The sequence below is a fragment of the Pseudophryne corroboree genome, chromosome 8, assembly GCF_028390025.1.
Source record: "Pseudophryne corroboree isolate aPseCor3 chromosome 8, aPseCor3.hap2, whole genome shotgun sequence".
Lineage (NCBI taxonomy): Eukaryota > Metazoa > Chordata > Amphibia > Anura > Myobatrachidae > Pseudophryne > Pseudophryne corroboree.
The window spans coordinates 296,640,869-296,663,473 of record NC_086451.1 but is presented as its reverse complement, the minus strand read 5'-3'; the positions used below and the strand labels follow the sequence as shown (position 1 = coordinate 296,663,473).

Genomic DNA, 22,605 nt, shown 5'->3' with positions numbered 1-22,605 from the left:
GCTGCCGAAGAAATAAAGGTATGGTCGGTGCTGGGATGCCTGCCACCCTATTGCTTAGTAAATAAACACAATGGACTCATAAGCTAGCAAAAATGTCAGCTTGCACAATGCCACTGTAAACAATGATTTTTGTTTTCATACCTAATAATATAGATGGTACTCGTTCTAGAAATGTAAGAACTCAACATCAGTACATACAATGCAAAGCCTTGTATCACTTGTCTGTCATAAGTGTAAGATCACTTATGTAATATCCACAAAAAAGTAATCATGATATGGCGATAACAAAGGTAATGCAGTAGTACACCCACGTATAACCTTGATGCTTGTTAGATAGGTTCCCTGTCTTTCTGCTGGCTATAGCCTTAATATACAATAACTACATATAATACAATTAGATACATAATGGTCACTTGATCACACCTTCTCTGCTTTTCAAATATATTTCAAAATGCAAAATAGTGACTAAAAGCTACAAATGCTAGCATTAGAGATGTGTGCAAACCCCTGTGTTTTGGTTATAATTTATCATCATGTTTGGTTTTGGCAAAGTCACCCTCAAGTGTTTTGGTTTCAGATTTGGTTTGGTTAAAAATCAATACACAATGCTAATCAAATATAAAAATTGATTTAAAAAAAACACAGCTAAAATCATGTCATTTTTGCATCCAACACCTGAAATTCGTATTTAAAACCAAAATTCCAAACTGTGGGAAGATCCGAACCAGGACTTGGTCCGGATTGGATCTTCTCGAGAGATCTTGAATGGGTTTTGATTTGGATCCACAAAATTCAGGTGGGTTCGGATTTCTGGAGAACTGAACCGCACAACTCTAGATAGCATGCCATGAATGAGAGGTGAAAGGCTACACTTGTCATACGCGCACGCAGGAGGGTCTCCGAGTACCTGGAAACCCCCCCCTGCACAGTCACACCGATATATCAGCGCAGCTGACCAATTTTTTATTATTTTGAATGGAGGAGCCGGCACTGCAGCTGTGTATGCCCTAATCATGGTAGCGTCGTTGTGGGAACTGCAGCGCGCATCTCCCAGCTCCCACTCAGACCCGGGAGATGACAGCCGCGTGTGATCTGCTGGGTGGTGCAGGTGGGCGGGCAGCGGCGTGTCTTCTATTCTGATGTCCCTCCCGCCCGGAGACAAATTGGCGCAGCAGGATTTCCGAGGTACTCCCTGGTGGGTAGCAGCGGCCGCTGTCAGACAGTAAAGCACCGCGCGGGCCACAGTCAGACAGTGACAGCAGTGTGGCCGCACAAGGAACTCATCTCAGAGGGCAGAGGAGGCGAAGACTGGACATTGCAGCTAATCGTGTGACTGTAGAGCAACATGCAACCTTGCAGGTTTCAATCCCTATCAGTCCCTTGTGTCTCTCTGTCATCTCACTGTACCCCTCCCACTCTCTCTCCCCCACATCTCGCTCTCTGTCCATGTCTCTCTCACCCCAACATCTCTTGTTCTCCCACACTGCTACTCCCAGCCTGCCCCCTTCTATGTACTATTACTTTCATCCTACCTCATGACTACTACACCAAGCTTACCCCCAGCTTCCTACTACTACTCCCATCCTGCCCCTTGCTTCCCACTGCTACCTACATTCTGCCCCCTGCTCTGCACTACTACTGCTTCAAAGGGTGGTAGAGTGTATGGAGCTCGTGCTGTGTATGGAGGCACTGGCTCGGGGGTTGGGGGATGGGTGATAGGCTAACCAGACTTATCCCCTAGTCTCACAGTACAGTACCACCCTAACCACCACCCCCACCTCTGGATCATACCCATAATCTATTTTACCTCCTGGCGTCCAGAACATACCCTACTCCCAGGCCCCTTAGACATACAGTACCCCTTGATGCAGGGACATAAACTACTGCCTTCCCACCTCTCCTCCCCGGCTTCAGGGATGTATACAACACACCATACCACCACCCTCCTCCTAGGGACATATACTGCCCATCCTGCCTAGTCAGTGAGGAGGACATATTTTAATTTCGAACGACTATATCGATACATCACGTATAAAATGTTGCCCTTTAAAATTAAAATATGCCCTCCTCACTGATTAGTTGCAGGGTGATAGAATGAACACGGCCAACCCTCCACCCTGTTCCTCCCAGCACTGGGGATATACACTATCTCCCCTCAACACAGACTCCACACCCTCAACAGACCCTGCCCCTTTAGGGTTGCTTCCATAAATTTCCTGGCTGCATTCCGGGGTGTCTAGACAGAAAGGCAAAGTGGCCTCCTCCCAGAGACCTCCAGGTAACTGATCTACTAGGCACCGGAGTACAAGCTCTTCAGCCCAGTCTCAATCTCTCCATGCTCCCCACTCTCTCCTCTGTGCCCCTCTCTCTCTCTCCATGCATCTCTTGCTCTGTCTCACTCCCCATGCTCCCTCTCTCTCTCCCCCATGCCTCTACCGCATGCCACTCTCTGTGCCCATGCCGCTCTCTCCCCCATGTCTGTCTTTCTCCCCCATGCCTCCCACTCTCTGTCCCCCCTTGCCTTTCTCTCTCGCTCTGTGAGATAGATAGATAGATAGATAGATAGATAGATAGATAGATAGATAGATAGATAGAGAGAGAGATGTATATATTTGAGTGTATATATATATATATCTATAGCTATATATATATTGTAGAATGGACTGGCACTCTCCTGGCTTGCTCTTTTACCCCGGTGCCTTCTGAGGCAAACTTGCAGATTCCAAAAGAAGACAGCGGCACTCGAGGATTTAAATGTATAGAAAAGTGTAATCAAAGCATACAGGTAGCCAACGTTTCGGGGCTCACATGCCCCTTTGTCAAGGTGTGTAGCTATATATATATATATATATATATATATATATATATAAATCTGGAACCCCCCCATCCCCTTCCCCCTCTAAAAATCCTGCGTTTGCCCCTGCTTGTAGTCCTCTTTGGAGGTTATGAGAATGTTCCACTAGAGTACTTACCATTTGTGAAATCTGCTTTGACTTAGACCTAATGGGTAAGGGCTGGCAAATTTTAGCCACGGGGCAAGTATACATACAGCACTGGCACATGGGCAATGGCCCATCTTTAAATGGTAGTTTTTGGTAAGTCAAGGCTGATTTACCAAAAGGCAAAAGCTCCTCTGCTGATGTTATTGCAGGTAAAAGGGCTTTTTTCAGATTTTCCTCTATGTTAATGGAGTTACTTAACGTCTTTCACCCCTAAATTCTTATTGGTGCTGGCATTAAGATTGTAGTAGCTGCCGGGCCCAAACTGGTAAATCTAAAAGCTTTACAGCCCTCATAGAAATGGAGGGACCGCGGCATATATGGAGATATCTGCTCACTGCAGTCCCCCCTTCATACATTGGGATGATACTTAATATTTGCAGGTTTTCCCTGAAAATAGGTGTTTTCAGGGTTTATGCTTTAACTATCGAATGATTACTATATATGACCCATATAGTTCTAACAATTGTTGTGGGAACCTAAGATGTGTTACAAGAACCATTGCCTTTAAAAAGTGCTTTATTCTGGGAACTGAACTGCTGGCTTCAAATCAGTAACACCCCTTTTCCATCAAAAACTCAGGTCGGACCCCATTTACAGTTATTCCTGGGTGCAGTGTTGCTGTTCATCTCCATAGGCTTTAAACAGGACCCAGGTTGAATGATTTGGGTCACCCCTTGAAACTGCGGCATTACCTAGGTAACTGGGCCCGGATTATTTTTTGGGGACGATTTTCCACTGAGATGCGACCCGGGTTGACCTGGCAATAACCATGGTTATTGCGACAGTGGAAAAGGGGTATAAATAAGTGAAAACATCAATCTGGCAACTAATGATTTGTAAATACAGATGGGTTGCACTATGTTGGGTGCAATGTGAGGGTTACACTGTGGGAGATAAGCCATACAAAGACCCAAGGCATATATGGGCAAGCTTACATATGTGTGCGGCGCAGCAGCAGCAGTGCAGAAATCACTGGAAAAATGGTGCAGCGCCATTTTTCTGGTGTTTCGCAAATGCATAGTAGGAAAATCACTGGCAAAATGACCACCACGCTATTTTCCCGGAGATCTGCGTATGCGCTCTAGGCACTGGGACAGCGTTAGGGTCCTACAGCGCTACCGGCTAGAGATGAGGGGGCCAGAGGGAGCCTGCACACGGGCTTCCTCCTCCCTAGATATGCCCCTGCTCCCTACTGTCCCGCATTCTATGGGAATGCCCCATTGTCCTAGGACTGTCCCGCCCGTGAGCCGCAGTGTCCCGCAGTGGGGAGGGTGGGAAGTTGGGAAGAGCTCTGAATAGCAGAGTGGTGGGTAAGCAGCAAGTGACTAGATGCCGTATACATGCGCACGTCATCTATTCACAGTGTACGGGGAGCCTGGGGGTAGCCCAGCATCTCGGGACGTTGCTTGGCATGCCCCCTCTGTGGTTGGAATGGGGGTGCCATGAAGCTCCACCCCCTTTCCCTTAAGCCCCACCCCTTTGTGGTCATGTGCATACAGGATCCCGCTCTGCTGTCCACCAGTGTTGGGAGGTATGACAGACACACATGGAAAAATCTAGTAAAAAATACGCAGTACAACAGTCTCATAAATAAACCATAATAGCAAGATGCATTAAAAACTACAAATACATATACAAATACATCTAAAATCAGAATAATGCACTGGAACACCATTAGTACTATAATGTCATAATACATAAAGTCTGAGCAATCGTATCAATCTTCAAATTCTGCCTTCCTGTAAAGATCAAATAAGACTGCAGTGGAAATGTAATTACTAGGAAAACTGCCTAATGTGGATGTCTGCTTCGTAGTGTGCTAACTTTTAAACAGCAAAGCTGAAAGACTTGCTGGAAAGCACTGCTTCAATCCCATTATCCTAGACCTTGGACAAGTCACGTGATTCTTTGTCGATGAGTTATTATGCTGTTATAATGCTTATACTGTACCAGGTGATTTACTAACCCAGCTGCTGTGCTTAGTGCCCTCTCTATGTTATATCTCAATCTTAATAATAATTAAGTTTAGAACAGTATATTTTATTTTCTAGAGGCAGGCGAAAGAAAACAATTGGTGGTATTGTGGCGTAAGTCCATTGATAATGTCCATGAAAAGAATAAAAATTAGACTGCAAGCTTAGTGATCTGTGATCAGTGGTCATCCTCAGTAGTTGGCCGAGACAGAAGCAGGGTACAGAGCTGTCTACCTACTATTAAACATCAGTGCTACAAACTATGGGTGTGATCTGATATGTTGATAGTCATATCAAACCACACTGAGCTCACTTGTGTCGACATGAGAATAGAGCCATGGTCATAATGATGATGTTGTCCATGTTGACATTCATCATCTAGACAGTGATGAAATGTCAACAAGTAAGAATGTCTACATATCGTCCCTAATAGCAAAGTGGTGACTTACCTTCTGCTGGCTGCAGTGGCTTCAGCGTGCCTTCTTGGTCCCATTGATCATGTGACTGTCACTCTCAGGTCAGACCTATGATACAGCAGCAGTCTGATCTGTAATCATAATTCCTACTCCTAACCCTTCTTCTAGTGTCTAACTCTATCCTCCCACCCCACAGCCTACCCCTAACCTCCCCCCATAGTGTAACCCACCTGCCCCCAACCTAGCCCTAAAGTCCACCTGATTTTCACAATGTCAACATCATGGCTGTCAACATTGTGGCATCAACTTGTCATTGTCAACCTTCTGCCTACATCCCATAAACTACATATAAAACTAATGTAAATGAGACCTCTACATCCCTAAAATCCCACAATAAATAATCTGCTTTGACCAATACATGGACATGGCCATGTTTTAAATTCCTGAAAATATTTGTACAATATGACAATTGCCATACTTGTTGACATTGCAGATCACCAAAGGGGTAATTCACTTTATTCTTAATCATTTACATTGCTGTTTGTATTCAGTTTATTAGACACCACAGAGCCTCCCCCGAATAAGATGCAACAGACCCTAGACGGTGACCATACAGTATATGTAGCAACATACTGTATATTAGTAAGTCAGACACAATAACACATAGAAGGGAAGAGGTTAAAGAGATCCATAAGAGCCACCGTAAGAGGTTTATAAATGTCTGGTGAATTGGAGGATAAAAGGATGAGGTAGGAATCAGATGTGATTTGTTTCAAGAGGACCCATAATAACTAATACATCAGTTCTCTCTGCTGTGTTACAGATTTCACAGGGAGGATAGTGCAGCGATAAGTACCGTCTGCACAAATGCAGCTCTGACGATTAAAATAATTCCGCATTTCAAACATGTTTCTAGGTTGTTTAACCACATCCAGTAATTTTGTTTTATCTCTTCAAACATGCTGTCTCTTTCATTCTTTCCACTTTTCTGTATTTCATGGTTCTCTTTCTTCTGTTTAGTTAACAGCAGATCGAGTGCTTTTTGTTATAGGCCTCTTTGTTTTCTAAGCCCACAGAGTATAATACACCTATTACTTATTACATATAGTAAGATTTGCTGGACTTATTATACAGTATATATTCAGTATATAGGCGTGCACATGGGGGGGGCCCTGGTGCGCACAGGCACCCCCTAATGTCCGGCACCCCCGCACTCCACGCCTGCGAGATAAGGAGGGGGTACCCAATAGCGCTAATGAGAGACAGAAGCAGCACCTCTAGAAAAACCTCCTGTTAGTAAGGTTCAGAAATAACAACACATGAAAAACAAATCTGAGGGCGTTAGGGGGTTTGTGTTAGATAAGAGATTATAGACATAAAATATTACTAATTTATTTTATAGGCATGTTGCTCTATTACTGTATCCAGAAGGCCATTTTTTTACCAAAATAATAATTCAGTGGGAGGTATTGGTTACTTCTTTCACTGGTATGTATATACTATACTTTTGATTTGTATATATAATTAGAAATCAAAATTATAACCTCATATTTACAATACCTCAAATATGTTTATTAATTTAGGACATTTTTAATTATTTGGCGAGATACGTCATATTTTATAAAGGACTCCTATCTGTCATGGAGCCACATCACCTTGTGTTTTATCACACCAGCTATAGTCTGGTATGTATCGCCATTCCCCTCTTCCTCACCAACTAATTGCTCCTCATTATATACACCTTATAAGTCTGAATTAATATGATGTTTTATCTATCAGGTGTCACGTCCATGTAAATTGGTTAAAATAGAGTGTCATTCAAGTTTTTCTTCATTTCAATCTTGTGAGCATTCGGTACGTATAGTCATAATGAATTGTATGTATTAGTCTATGGATTGGTACTGTTCATGTATTCAGTGTTCATATTTACTGTTTAGATAGAGCACCCCTGATGAAGTCCCGCTGAGGGATGAAACCAGTTGAGTCGATCTGCAGTATATGGAATATTAATGTCAATTTCCAATTATTTTAAACAAACATTTAAATGCCAGCATTAATATATGTACTGTGGACACAAGGCGCATCTTATTACCATACACGATAAAAGTGTGCTGAATGTCGCAACACTATGTCCCTTAAGAGAAAGCAAGCAGTCGCACACATTTGTATACTGAGGTCCAACGCTCAGAGGTATATATATATTTGATATTAAAAGGGGTATGCATACAAAATAACATATGTACATTATATCATTTAATATAACATGTAAATATATGGTTACAGAGTTACAATTACACAAGAAGCAGTTACAGTTACAAAAGAATCAGTTACAGCCAATATACATACGCCTAGTTTCACTGGTCCCAGGCAGCCAGTCATCAGGAAGGAGACTTCTGATAAGGGTGTGTGTGTGTGTGTGTGTGTGTGTGTGTGTGTGAGTGTGTGTGAGAATGAATGAGAATGTGTGTGTGAGATTGAATGAGAATGTATAAGAGAGCTGCCTGCTTCTGGGTCCCTATGTTTATACAGTAAAATAATGGGTATATACAACAGTGGGTTTCATCTTCCATTGGTCCAGAGGCTAGACCTCTCAAGAACTCGACGTCTCATTGGTCAGTGTGAGGGCTTTTGTCCTATGTTGCAAACACATGTGTCTGCCCCCTGGGCCATGACTGTGAATCCAGTTTCAAGTCTTCAGGAAGTCCTTTGTATTCATACATTTGGTCATAACTAATCATTGCAATGTGCTACAATCTACCCATAGCCATCAAATTAATACACACATTCTCCTGATCATTTTGACACTAAGCATGATATATTTAACTTATTCCATTCCAATAATACATATATATCTGATGTTACACTCTATTATATAAATACATTATACTGTCTGGTGCTTGACATGTTTTGTCTCAGTGTAATTTATGTGTTGTATGAAATATGTGTTGAATATATCTTTGTGGCTTGTCTGTGTTTATGCGTATGCTACCGTATATCCTGTGCACGCTGCATGTATGCGCACGAACAGAGACCTCTCTGTTTGGAGTTTGTATTTGTGCGTATGTAATATTTTTTACTTCGACATTAATAAGAGAAACTGTTAAAAAAGATTATATCTGAAGACTTCTTCATGTGAAAACATAGAGACTGTATATGTTTTTATTTTGTATTTTCATGAATAATTTTTTTTATTTTTTTTAATGATTTTTATAGTTAAGAATTGTTTTTAATGATAAGTCATTACTGAAACAGTACCATCCCCCTAGCGCCCTCAGATTTGTTTTTCATAGATAGATAGATAGATAGATAGATAGATAGATAGATAGATAGATAGATACACTTGTAACACCGGCACTCGGTACGTCGCCATGGGCTCTCCTGCTCCGGTGCCCTCCACTAGGGTGTCACCCCCATATCCATCCAGCAAAAACGAGGCGGCACTCAGAGGCTTGTTAGTGCAATATAACTTTTGTGCAAACACTGCATAATCACATCAATGTTTCTGGGCACTTAACCCCTTCATCAGGATACCCCACACTGCAAATAGAACACAATGGTGAGTGCACCTATATATTGTGTTCTGTTTGCTGGGTGGGGTTATCCTGATGAAGGGGTTAAGTGCCCCAAAATGTTGACGTGATTATGCAGTGTTTGCACTAAAGTTATTTTGCACTAACAAGCCTCTGAGTGCCGCCTCGTTTTTGCTGGATATATATATATATATATATATAGATAGCATCTGGAAAGTATTCACAGCGCTTCACTTTTTCCACATTTTGTTATGTTACTGCCTTATTCCAAAATGGAATAAATTCATTTTTCCCTATAAATTCTATACACAATACCCCATGATGACAACATGAAAAAAGTTTTTTTGAGATTTTTGTAAATTTATTAGAAATAAAAAACTAAGAAATCACATGTACATAAGTATTCACAGCCCTTGCCATGAAGCTCAAAATTGTGCTCAGGTACAGTACATCCTGTTTCCACTGATCATCCTTCAGATTTTCCTACAGCTTAATTGGAGTCCACCTGTGGTAAATTCAGTAGATTGGACATGATTTGGAAAGGCACACACCTGTCTATATAAGGTCCCACACTTTACAGTGCATGTCTGAGCACAAACCAAGCATGAAGTCAAAGGAATTATGTGTGGACCTCCGAGACAGGATTGCCTCAAGGCAGGGTACAGAAAAGGTCCCAATGAGCACAGTGGTATCCATCATCCATAAATGGAAAAAGTTTGGAACCACCAGGACTCTCCCTATAACTGAGCAATCGGGGGAGAAGGGCCCTAGTCAGGAAGGTGATTAAGAACCCGATGGTCACTCTGTCAGAGCTACAGGATTCCTCTGTGGAGAGAGGAGAACCTTCCAGAAGGACGGCCATCTCTGCAGCAATCCACCAATCAGACCTGTATGGTAGAGTGGCCAGATGGAAGCCACTGCTTAGTAAAAGTACATGACAGCCCACCTGGAGTTTGCAAAAATGCACCTGAAGGACTCTAAGACCATGAAAAACCTAATTCTTTGGTCTGATGAGACAAAGATAGAACTCTTTGGCGTGAATGCCAGGCGTCATGTTTGGAGGAAACCAGGCACTGCTCATCACCAGGCCAATACCATCCCTACAGTGAAGCATGGTGGTGGCAGCATCATGCTGTGGGGATGATTTTTAGCAGCAGGAACTGGGAGACTAGTCAGGATAGAGGGAAAGATGAATGCAGCAATGTACAAAGACATCTTGGATGAAAAACTGCTCCAGAGCGCTCTTGACCTCAGACTGGGGCGATGGTTAATCTTTCAGCAGGACAACGACCCTAAGCACACAGCCAAGATATCAAAGGAGTGGCTACAGGACAACTCTGTGAATGTCCTTGAGTGGCCCAGCCAGAGCTCAGACTGAATCCGACTGAACATCTCTAGAGAGATCTGAAAATGGCTGTGCACTGACGCTTCCCATCCAACCCGATGGAGCTTGAGAGGTGCTGCAAAGAGGAATGGGCGAAACTGCCCAAAGATAGGTGTGCCAAGCTTGTGGCATAATATTCCAAAAGACTTGAAGCTGTAATTTCTGCCAAAGGTGCATCAACAAAGTATTGAGCAAAGGCTGTGAATACTTATGTAAATGTGATTTTTTTCGGTTTTTTTATTTTTAATACATTTGCAAAAATCTCAAAAAAACTTTTTTTTAACAATGTCATTATGGGGAATTGTGTATATAGTTTTGAGGGAAAAAGTGAATTTATTCCATTCTGGAATAAGGCTGTAACATAACAAAATGTGGAAAAAGTAAAAAGCTGTGAATACTCCCCGAATGCACTGTGTGTGTGTGTGTGTGTGTGTGTGTGTGTGTGTGTGTGTGTGTGTGTGTGTGTGTGTGTGTGTGTACAGTATGTAAGTATGTATATATATATATGTGTGTGTGTAACACACATATATATATATATATGTAATATATATATATGTTATTTTTATATATATATATATATATATATATACAGAATGGTAGAACCCAGCGCCTTCTGTGTTGTGCAAACTCCAAGTGGAAATTAAATAATAATATGCGTACCGCATCCCATGTAAATATCAAGCGTGTAGTTTATATCGTATTTCTCCTGATGCCGGTTTTCAAGCTTTCCCACTGACTCCGTGGACGGTCCGTATGAAAATCAGAAGAATACCACAGAATAGTGTAATATTGCCAGCATATATGAAGGTGTGCATAGATTAATTTCGGGTGTGATTAGTGGTTGTGCCTTTAAATAAATAGTGCACCCAGTGCACCCAGATTACAGTCTAACATCTGAACATAGGGACTTCATATGTACACTAATAGAATTCATTCTTAAACATAATTATTTTAAGTTTCTTGATAATTTTTTTCTCCAAACGTGTGGGACCGCTATGGGAACAGTGTTCGCGCCCAAGCTTCGCGAACCTTCACATGGGCAGCTGGGAAACGACAAATATATACCAGAATAACCCATTTAAGAATAATATCATTCTATACCAAATGTACATAGACGATATCCTTATTATATGGCAAGGAGACAATATAACGTTTATGGATTTTATGGAATATATCGGACACAATGAGTACAATCTCTCGTTCACTTACAAGATGAACGAGAGTGAAATAGAATATCTGGATCTAGTGTTAATGGCGGATTACGGACGGATAATAACAAAGAACTATGTGAAAGAGGTGGATAAAAACAGCTACTTGCACTTCAAGAGCGGACATCTGAATAGCTGGAAGACTAACATCCCTTATTCGCAATTCTGCCGTATCAAAAGAAATTGTAGCAGAAGCAACGACCTGGAACAACAATTGGATTTATATTCAAAGAGATTCATAGAAAGAGGATACCCTGCAGATATTATAGACAGGGCACAAAGAAAAACTCAGGACACAGCAAGGAGCGAACTTCTGACATACAAAAGTAAAAAGAATGCCGAAAACAAAAATCTAGACTTCATTACTACATATAACGGAGAAGATTATACCAAAAGAACTCTGAACAAACACTGGAATATACTGAAAATGGATAATATTCTTGGGGATTTATTACCGGATAAACCTAAGATTATCTTTAGAAGAGCTCGGAACTTAAAAGAGATATTAGCACCCAGTATGCTGAAGCCAACCTCTAGGAGGGAAGAACCCACCTGGAAATCTGAAATCAAAGGCTTCTTCAAATGCAACCACTGTTGCATCTGCAAATATATACACAAAGATACCAAACACTTCACTAACTCTGATCTCACCAAAACACATCCTATAAAAGAAATGATGAACTGCTCCACCACTAATGTAATCTACCTTTTAGAATGCAGTTGTGGTCTAAAATACATTGGAAAGACAAAAAGACCCTTGAAAATAAGAATCCAAGAGCATGTTCGATCTATCAAAAACAAGGTACTAAACCATACGATACCGAGACACTTCAATGAACATCATCATGGCAATCCATCTGAATTAAGCATTAAACCTATTGAACATGTCATACCGCATGAAAGGGGTGGAGACCTGGAAAATAGACTTGCCAGGAGAGAAATGTATTGGATTCATAGTTTGAACACTCTCATGCTAAATGGTCTAAATGATTACTATGAACTTGCTCCCTTTCTCTGACTAGATGGAATCAGAATAAGAACTTTCTATTCCTCTCGAGATTCTTTCATTTCATTTCATGATTTTGTAGTAATATCAATCACTAAGATCTACCACTAATAGAATATATACCTTTCAAAATAGTCCAAATGTTTATTCCTGATATAGGCAATGTCCCAGTTCTAGTACATTTCACTGACAATTTACTGACAGAGATAGTGTATATTTATCTTGTTATTCTTCTCCATTTATTATTTTTTTTGTCTCTCTTTTTGTCCTCATGTTAATTTATATGCTTAATGTAATCATACTGTATATTGAAATCCTATATCAGTTTATTTATCATATACTAACTGATGAAGCCGCCGATGGTGATGTGAGGCGGAAAAACGCGTTTTAGCAGTATCAGCAGACACACAGAACCGCTTTCCTTGTAAGCCCTGCAACCAACGTGGAACTGGATCTAGACCTCCAGATTTGGCTCAACTAAACAGAATTTTGCTACCAGAGCCGGGAGTTCTGTTGACCAGCGCAAATTCTCCACGGACATTAAGAAGGGTAAAGTTGATGCATAAAAACTGCATAAAAACTGCATACATGGCCATGTGTTAACACTATATGTGCAACTGACTTTATCTACGCTGAGGGAGAATTGAAACACCTTAGCAACGTCACAAAAGATGATAATATATTATCAGAGAGCGCATATAGCTGTATATATCAAATTTATTACATATATAATAAAATAGAATAAACACATGTACATATAAAAATAAAAATAAACAATCAATTAAAAATTCCCCCTGCTACAGCGGATTGAATTTACCGGACACTAATACTATGTCCAAATTTATAGTGCTTATTATGACCTTATTCTCAGTTAAAAGTCCCGAACAATATACAGTCCTATTTAGGAACAATTGATGATGCCTGCTGTTTTAATCCAGCTTTGAGCATTTTTCACATGCTCATAGAGATCTCCTTATGTGTCAGATAACAGCCGGCTTTCCACTCCCGTTAATTAATGCCGCTGAACGGCCAGGTGCTTTGGATACTTATGCTTTGGTATCCGTATCAAAGGACTTTTTCGTCCACTCTCACTGTGCTAATAGGGCCACATTGCAAGATTGTCCACTTTACTCACAGCCAGGAGTGTGTCCATTTATTATCCGTGGACGGCCCCCGTTGTCGGTCTCAGCCACAGTCGATGTGGGTTTGTATTGGAATCCATGAATTTTATTTTATCACATAACTATTTTTTATTTAATTCACAGTTTTATCTTCAAGTGCACGGTACCGCCATGGGCACCAAGTTCGCGCCGAGTTTCGCCAATCTATATATGGGGCTCTTTGAGGAGCAATACATTTGGGGGGGGGCTTCGGCGCGAATTTGGTGCTCTATGGTCGGTACATTGATGATCTGTTTATTATTTGGGATGGGGTTTCTAGTGTGTCTTTTTTTCTTTCACATCTTAATTCGAACACTTTTGGGCTTAAGTTTAGTCACTCTTGTCACCCTACTCACATTAATTATCTGGATATTGCTCTCTTGGTTAGGGACAATAAGTTGGTCACCAAAACCTATAGAAAGGAGGTGGACTGCAGCAGTTTCTTAAACTATGGCAGTTGCCACCACCATAAATGGAAAGATAACATACCCATGGGACAATATCTCAGGATGAAATGCAACTGTACTGATGAAGAGATGTTCCAAGAACAATCCAATGTTCTTACAGGTGCATTTCTTGACCAGGGATACCCTAAGAAACTTCTGGAGGATTCCCTTGAAAGGGTAGCTAATAGAGAAAGAAGTTCTCTCCTCTCTATGACCACCAATTCGTGGGCATCAGAAGTTAGACATGATAACAACCAGATCATGCCCTTTGTAACAAAATATAACACATATGCTGAGGATGTTAAGAAAATTATAAAGAAAAACTTTGGACTCCTGAAATTAGATAAAGTTCTTAACCCTTGTTTGGGAGATTCGGCTAGAGTAGTATTTCAGAAGGCTAGGAATTTAAAGAATCACTTATCTCCAAGCTTTTTTCAAGCTAATAAACAATCATTGGTCAAGAAAACCTGGCTAAATCAAAGTGTAGGCTGTTTTAGATGTGGTAAGACCAATTGCATCACTTGTAAATTTATAATACATAGAAGAATTTCTTTTAAAACAGCAACACTGGGATTGGAATTTGCAATTGAGACCTTCATTAATTGTCAACAGACATACGTCATTTACTTGATAAGCTGCACATGTGGAAAACAGTATGTGGGGAGGATGGTTAGGAGTCTCAATATCAGGTTTTTGGAACATAGACGAAATGTCCTTAAGAAGAATCTATATCATAGTGTGTCGAGACACGTAACCCATCATCATGATGGTAATGTGGACTCACTAAAGGTACAAGGTATTGAATCTGTGGCCCCCACTCCTAGAGGTGGCGACAGGTTCAATAAATTATGCACAAGAGAAGCATTCTGGATTTTTAATCTGGGCACTCTGGTGCCTGAAGGTTTAAACGAGAATATGGAGATTAACAATATCAGATGAAATCCAGGTGCTAGTTGAATTGTTGGTTGTCAGCCTTTTTTCCCCATATATCTCTCCACTCCGATCTCTTCTTCCTTCCTGTCACTTTATTCCTTATACTCATGTTTATATCTGTACCTATGTGTAGATCTAATTTCATTGTGAGAATAGACTTAGACCAAACAGTGGCAATAAGGACAACAACCCCAATGGAGTATAGACCTATTATTAGGTTATCGAGTTTGCTGCTAAGGAGTGCAGTTTTTGAATGGGATTTATTATCATCGATTTTGGTCCCCGTTTAAAAATTGCTCTCTTGATGCATTCGATATATTCTTCCAATTTCTATATATTAGTTAGAATTATATATTCGCTGCAATATATGGGAGTATATAATGGATGAATAGAAATAACAATAATATTAAAAGAAATAAAAACAAAAATTAGAAACCAATATCATATATGGTGACACTTTGGATTTGAACTCGGGACCTTGTGGGTATCAACACGGGGCATTAGACCACTGGGCTAGAGTGGAGGCTATGTAAGAGATATGGATTCTTTGTAGACTTGTTGTTTCTGTCTGTAATTAGTGAGTGAGTGCCATCACCTCTGTCTTCCGATAATTAGAAATTAAAAAGTATTTTACTGTCTAAAAAGCATTTTTATGGTTTATAATTATATAGCTATATAATAAATCCACCTTATGTATTTATATTGTAAGATTATGGTATCATATGGGTCGTTATGTGACTGAAATTTATTTTGCACATGTGAGATTAAATCAATGATTATTCAGGTGTAACAACGCAGGTAGTTTTCAATGTGATTGGTCCCCTGATATTTAAATAGCATGCAGGACAGCCCCGTGTCATCCTCTGACGAAACCGCACACTGACAATTGCGGAGAAACGCGTAAGCACTGGGGCTTATTCTATACTGATGTCCTTCCTACTACCAGCGGTTTCCGGTTGAGCAATATCCTTTGGTGCTACTGTCCGTTTGGAAGCTGACCGTCTCTAGAGATCCTCCGGTGCACCCCGCAACAAAGGAAGGTGCCTTCTCTCGACTGTGGCTGAGACCGACAACGGGGGCCATCCACGGATAATAAACGGACACACTCCTGGCTGTGAGTAAAGTGGACAATCTTGCAATGTGGCCCTATTAGCACAGTGAGAGTGGACGTAAAAGTCCTTTGATACGGATACCAAAGCATAAGTATCCAAAGCACCTGGCCGTTCAGCGGCATTAATTAACGGGAGTGGAAAGCCGGCTGTTATCTGACACATAAGGAGATCTCTATGAGCATGTGAAAAATGCTCAAAGCTGGATTAAAACAGCAGGCATCATCAATTGTTCCTAAATAGGACTGTATATTGTTCGGGACTTTTAACTGAGAATAAGGTCATAATAAGCACTATAAATTTGGACGTAGTATTAGTGTCCGGTTAAATTCAATCCACTGTAGCAGGGGGAATTTTTAATTGATTGTTTATTTTTATTTTTATATGTACATGTGTTTATTCTATTTTATTATATATGTAATAAATTTGATATATACAGCTATATGCGCTCTCTGATAATATATTATCATCTTTTGTGCTGTTTAGTGTGTGGACAGGTCAGTACTGTCCAGTTGAGAGCTGCTTATTTCAGCACATACAACCCAAATTGTATGAGTTAGGTGGTGGTGACGCGCTGGAATTATTTGTTTCTTTTTCACCTTAGCAACGTGCACGCTGTTAAATCTCTTTGAGTCAAAGACTCCAACATATTTCAGCTGATTCTACTGATTAAAATCTGGTGCCAGAACGGTTAAACAAAATCCATATATCACGTTACAAAAAAACCTCAGATTGTGGACATTATAAATGTTATTTTAAAAGCATATAAGAAGGAGTGATATGGTGTTATAATTGGAAACCTTGTATGTATTTCGTTTAGTATAATTAGCTACATAGTTAGCAGAGTTATTGTGTTGCACGGAGTTAGGAGCTTTTCTGTTCCACAGAGACTGAATCGATACAATTGTGTTTTGAATAAAGGTAACAAATAATTGCCAACAGTCTCTAGGGACCAGAAAAGAGGGTCATGAACATGGTTTAATATATGGAGAAAAGAATGTGTTTTTAATTGCATTGCTGATTTTATATCTTTTGAATATTATTTTATTATTTGGTACTAAATAACTTTGAAGTTTAAATAATAAAAATAAATTTCATATATATATATATATACAGAGTGTCAGCGCTTTCAAATTTTCTTCCTTCTTATATACCTGTAGGTGTATCTTAGAATATACCATCACATACTAATATGTTATTATTCATAACCATTCATGTTCCCATTATTTGTATGTATCGGTTACTGTTGAATGTTATATTCCGATCTGTATGCTGGGCTACAAAAAGATGGCGCCGTCTTATCGGAATTAAAGACGTCCCTCTTCCATTAATATGAATATACCTGTCATCCTTTGTTATACTAAGTTGCCGCGCATGCGCGATGGGGAAACGGATGTCCATTCCATGTCCGGACCCACTTGCGCATGCGTAGGGTCCGAGGTCGCAATCGCGGCACTCCAAGTTCTCTTGCATGCGCGGGACGTGCCGAGAACGGGATTAGCACTGTTATTCTCGCGAGAACGGTCAACTCCCGCGTGTGTACACTCGAAAGTGCGGAAAAACATCCCGCACATGCGCATTGACCAGTACAAACTAGTGGTCACTTTCCTATAAATACTCTGACCATGCAGAGCCTCCCTAATTACCCCTTGATGAAGTCCTAGAAAATTATCAAAAGGACGAAACGCGTTGGGTAGATGATCCACTCCTCTGAAAGGATTACAGATAAGTTTTTATAATTTTTTATATTGTACGGGTCCAATCCTTATGTTTTATATGTTTTTGTTCGTATTAAACTTTCAAAAATACTACACTATAGGCTCTTCTTCCCGTCTCCGGGAGACTCTATTTTATTTCTAAGGGTCACCTACATGAACCTCAGGAGAAGAACCTTTAAAAGACACCTCTACATGCAAGTTTTGCAAGTCCTGAGGGTACTTATTTTTATACTACCTTAGGCGGTGGGCACTTTTTCACGGTCATTTTATTGTGACACTGGGTGCACTATTTATTTAAAGGCACAACCACTAATCACACCCGAAATTAATCTATGCACACCTTCATATATGCTGGGAATATTACACTATTCTGTGGTATTCTTCTGATTTTCATACGGACCGTCCACGGAGTCAGTGGGAAAGCTTGAAAACCGGCATCAGGAGAAATACAATATAAACTACACGCTTGATATTTACATGGGATGCGGTACGCATATTATTATTTAATTTCCACTTGGAGTTTGCACAACACAGAAGGCGCTGGGTTCTACCATTCTGTATATTTTATCTAATTGGACTTTTGAAATAGAGTCCACACGAGAGGACCTTTCTAGCAGCCCCCTGAATAGGGGAAGTGTTGTTGAACTTTTTATTTAGAAATATACCAGTCTTGTTATTTAGGTAGCAGCGCTATTTGCACCATTGTTTTATTTATTTATTTTTATTTATTAGCAGTTTCTTATATAGCGCAGCATATTCCGTTGCGCTTTACAATTAGAACAACAATTATAGAACAAAACTGGGCAAAGACAGACAGACAGACAGAGGTAGGAAGGCCCTGCTCGCAAGCTTACAATCTATAGGGAAATAGGCATTGATACACAAGGATAGATGCTACCTGTCACATAATGGTTCCCCAGGTTGCTAGGTTCTTATATGATATGATCACCCAGCAATGTTGGAAGACAAAATGTGAGTTTATGTGGACTGTACAGAGGGGATGTAACTTGATAGGGAAGCTGTGAAGGTTATGTGTGTGGGTCTGAAATTTGGTAGGCTTGTCTGAAGAGATGAGTTTTCAGAGAACGTTTAAAGGTTTGGAGACTAGAGGAGAGTCTTATTGTGCGTGGGAGTGCATTCCACAGAGTGGGTGAAGCCCGGGTAAAGTCCTGTAATTTTGAGTGGGAACAGGTAATACATGTGGATGAGAGACGCAGATCTTGTGCAGAGCGGAGAGGTCTGGTAGGGAGATATTTTGAGATGAGTGAGGAGATGTATGATGGTGCAGTTTGGTTAATAGCCTTGTATGTAAGTAAAAGTATTTTATATTTGACACGGTAGAATACCGGTAACCAATGGAGGGACTGACAGAGCGGATCAGCAGATGAAGAACGTCTGGCGAGGAAGATTAGCCTCGCAGCTGCATTTAAAATGGATTGAAGTGGTGATAGCCTATGTTTGGGAAGACCAGTAAGGAGACTATTACAATAATCAATGCGGGAGATGATGAGTGCATGGATTAGAGTTTTTGCAGTGTCTTGTGTAAGATAAGGGCGTATTTTGGATATGTTTTTAAGGTGCATGTAACATGATTTAGAGACAGATTGAATGTGTGGAACAAAGGACAGTTCAGAGTCAAGGGTGACACCTAGGCAACGAGCTTGTGGGGTGGGGTGGATAGTTGCATTGTCAACAGTTATAGAGATATCAGGTTGGTAACTACTCTTAGCTGGTGGGAAAATAATTAATTCGGTTTTGGAAATGTTGAGTTTGAGGTGGCGAGATGACATCCAAGATGAAATGGCAGACAGGCATCCAGTGACACGAGCCAATACTGGTGGTGACAAATCTGGGGAGGATAGGTAGATTTGAGTATCATCAGCATACAAATGATACTGAAATCCAAAGGAGCTGATTAGTTTACCAAGAGAGGAGGTATAGATTGAGAAAAGCAGAGGACCTAAGACTGAGCCTTGCGGTACTCCAACTGATAGAGGTAGAGAAGAGGAGGTAGAATCAGAGAAGTGAACACTGAAAGAGCGATTAGATAGGTAGGATGAGAACCAAGAAAGGGCTGTGTCCTGAAGACCTAGGGATTGTAGTGTTTGTATGAGAAGAGAGTGGTCAACAGTGTCAAAAGCAGCAGAGAGATCTAGAAGAATAAGTAGTGTGTAATGGCCTTTTGATCTAGCAGTGACTAGATCATTCACTACTTTGGTCAGTGCCGTCTCTGTGGAGTGTTGGGCACGAAAGCCTGACTGAAGTGGATCCAATAAGTTGTGCGAGTTAAGAAAGAGTGTAAGGCGAGTGTAGGCAAGCCTCTCAAGTAGCTTGGAGGGACTGGGTAGCTGAGAAATGGGACGGTAGTTAGAGAGTGTGTTTGGGTCAGAGTTGTGTTTTTTTAGAATGGGAGTAATGACTGCATGTTTAAACAGAGAGGGAAAGATACCAGTAGAGAGAGAGAGATTACAGATTTTAGTTAAGGTTGGGATAAGCACAGGAGACAAAGTTTTACTGACCTGTGAGGGTATAGGATCAAGAGGAGAGGTAGTGGAGTAGGAGGATGAAAAGAGTGTTGATACTTCATCTTCACTTGTGGGATCAAATGAAGAGAAAGTGCCAGAGGGTTCAGGTAGGGAATTGAGCAGGTCACTGGCTGAGTTAGAGCATACCATTTCATCTCGGATTTTATCAATCTTATCCTTGAAGTAGGAAGCAAGTTCTTGTGCACGGATAGTAGCTAGTGGGGGAGGTGAGGGAGGGTAAAGAAGTGATTTAAATGTATTAAAAAGTCGCTTGGGGTTGTTGGCATGATAAGAGATGAGAGATTGGAAATATGTTTGTTTGGCAGTGTCCAGGGCCTGACGATAGGAGTGGTAGGTAGTCTTATATGTGAGAAAGTCACTTGGATTCTGAGATTTCCGCCACTGACGTTCTACTTTACGTGACAGTTTTTGTAGGTGTCTTGTTGATTTAGAGTGCCATGGTTGGCATCTAAGCCTACGTGGAGTGTGATGGGTAGCTGGAGCCACTTCATCAAGGGCACTCTCTAGGGTCTGGTGCAGGTGTGATACAGCAGTGTCAGGTGTAGTAAATGTCGAGATTGGTGAGAGCAGTTGTTGCAGAGAAGTGGAAAGTTGTTGAAAATGTATATTGTTAGTATTTCTGCGGGTTAGAGGAGGCTTGCTTGGTTTTAGTGTCCTAGAATTTAAAGTAATAGAAGAGATTGTGAAGGTGATCAGGTTGTGATCAGAGAGAGGGAAAGGAGTGTTAGTGAATTCGGAAACTGAGCAGAGCCTGGTGAACACAAGATCAAGGCAGTGGCCCTCATGGTGAGTAGAGGAGTCGGACCATTGGGTTAGGCCAAGAGAGGAGGTTAGAGAGAGGAGTTTGGATGCATGAACAGATTGTGGACTGTCAAGAGCTATATTGAAATCGCCCATAATGATGGTGGAGATGTCAGAGGATAAGAAGTGTGGGAGCCAGGCAGAGAAATCTTCTAGAAATTGTTGTTTAGGTTGCCCAGGAGGGCGATAGATAGCTGCAACACGCAGAGAGAAGGGGGTGAAAATCCTGATAGAGTGAACTTCAAATGAGGTGAATGCGAGTGATGGAACCTGAGGTAGAACAGTGTATGTGAAAAACTGTGACAGTAAGATTCCGACCCCACCACCTTTACTATTATTAGGCCTAGATGTGTGTGAGAAGTGGAAACCACCATGTGACAGTGCTGCAGGGGAGGCAGTGTCTGATTGTGTGAGCCATGTTTCTGTTATAGCCAGCAGATTAAAGTTGTGAGATATGAAGAGGTCATGGATGGATGTTAATTTGTTACAAACAGAGCGTGCATTCAATAAGGCACATTTTAGTGATTTGGAGGGGGATGGGAGACACGTGATATTTATGAGGTTAGATGGATTTCTATGTTGTTTTGAGACAGCAGAGTGTGAGAGGGAAAGGTGGTTGGGGCCTGGATTTGGTGATATGTCACCAGCTAATAATAGCAGAAGAGTGAGATAAATCTTGGTGGATGTTTGCGAGTGTTTGTACTGGTGGCCAATTGTGGTTGTCAAAGTACTTGCAGAGAGGAAAGTATAAATCTCATGAGTGTTTAGAAGAGGGGAGTGGAGAATAGAAGCTGTAATGTGTACAGAGGGGTGAGTTTCAGGGTGAGTGTAGAATGTGTTAAATTTGGTGAGAATTCCATGAATTGAAATTAGACACAGTAGTTTGATGAACATGCTGAGGTTGTTTGTGTTTTATGGGTTAAGTGGAGTTAGAGTAAGTTGTTAAAGTAAGTTACCTTTTCTTGATGTTTTTCAATGTTTGTTCAACTGTTTTTTAACTGTTCGGATAACACACTTATTAATTCCACACTTAAAAAATTCCAGCAAGCTACCCCCAGCAAGCTGACCCCTTAACTGACTCTAAGGAAATACTGTCTCTGATTAGGAACAGGCCTACCTCTGAACATTTGGTCACCTGATTGAAATGCTAATTGATCATAGAACAAATTGCACAGGGTGGGTCAACAGACTAAAACTACTCTAGCTATTCACAATAAATTCAATCACATACATAGGAAATTACAAGAAAAACATCACATACATTCAAATATAAGATGTGGTTTGTACGCAGCATGTGTGTCAGTCTGAGCCTGGTAGCATAGTAGCAATGAATTCACATACATTCAAATATAAGATGTGGTTTGTACGCAGCA

At 40.8% G+C, this 22,605-nt stretch overlaps 1 protein-coding gene across 1 annotated transcript in view; it reads left to right on the top strand.

Moving 5' to 3' along the window:
* TRPC5 (transient receptor potential cation channel subfamily C member 5) overlaps positions 1-22,605 on the top strand; it is an 829,680-nt gene that overhangs the window by 281,224 nt on the left and 525,851 nt on the right. The window lies entirely within an intron of this gene.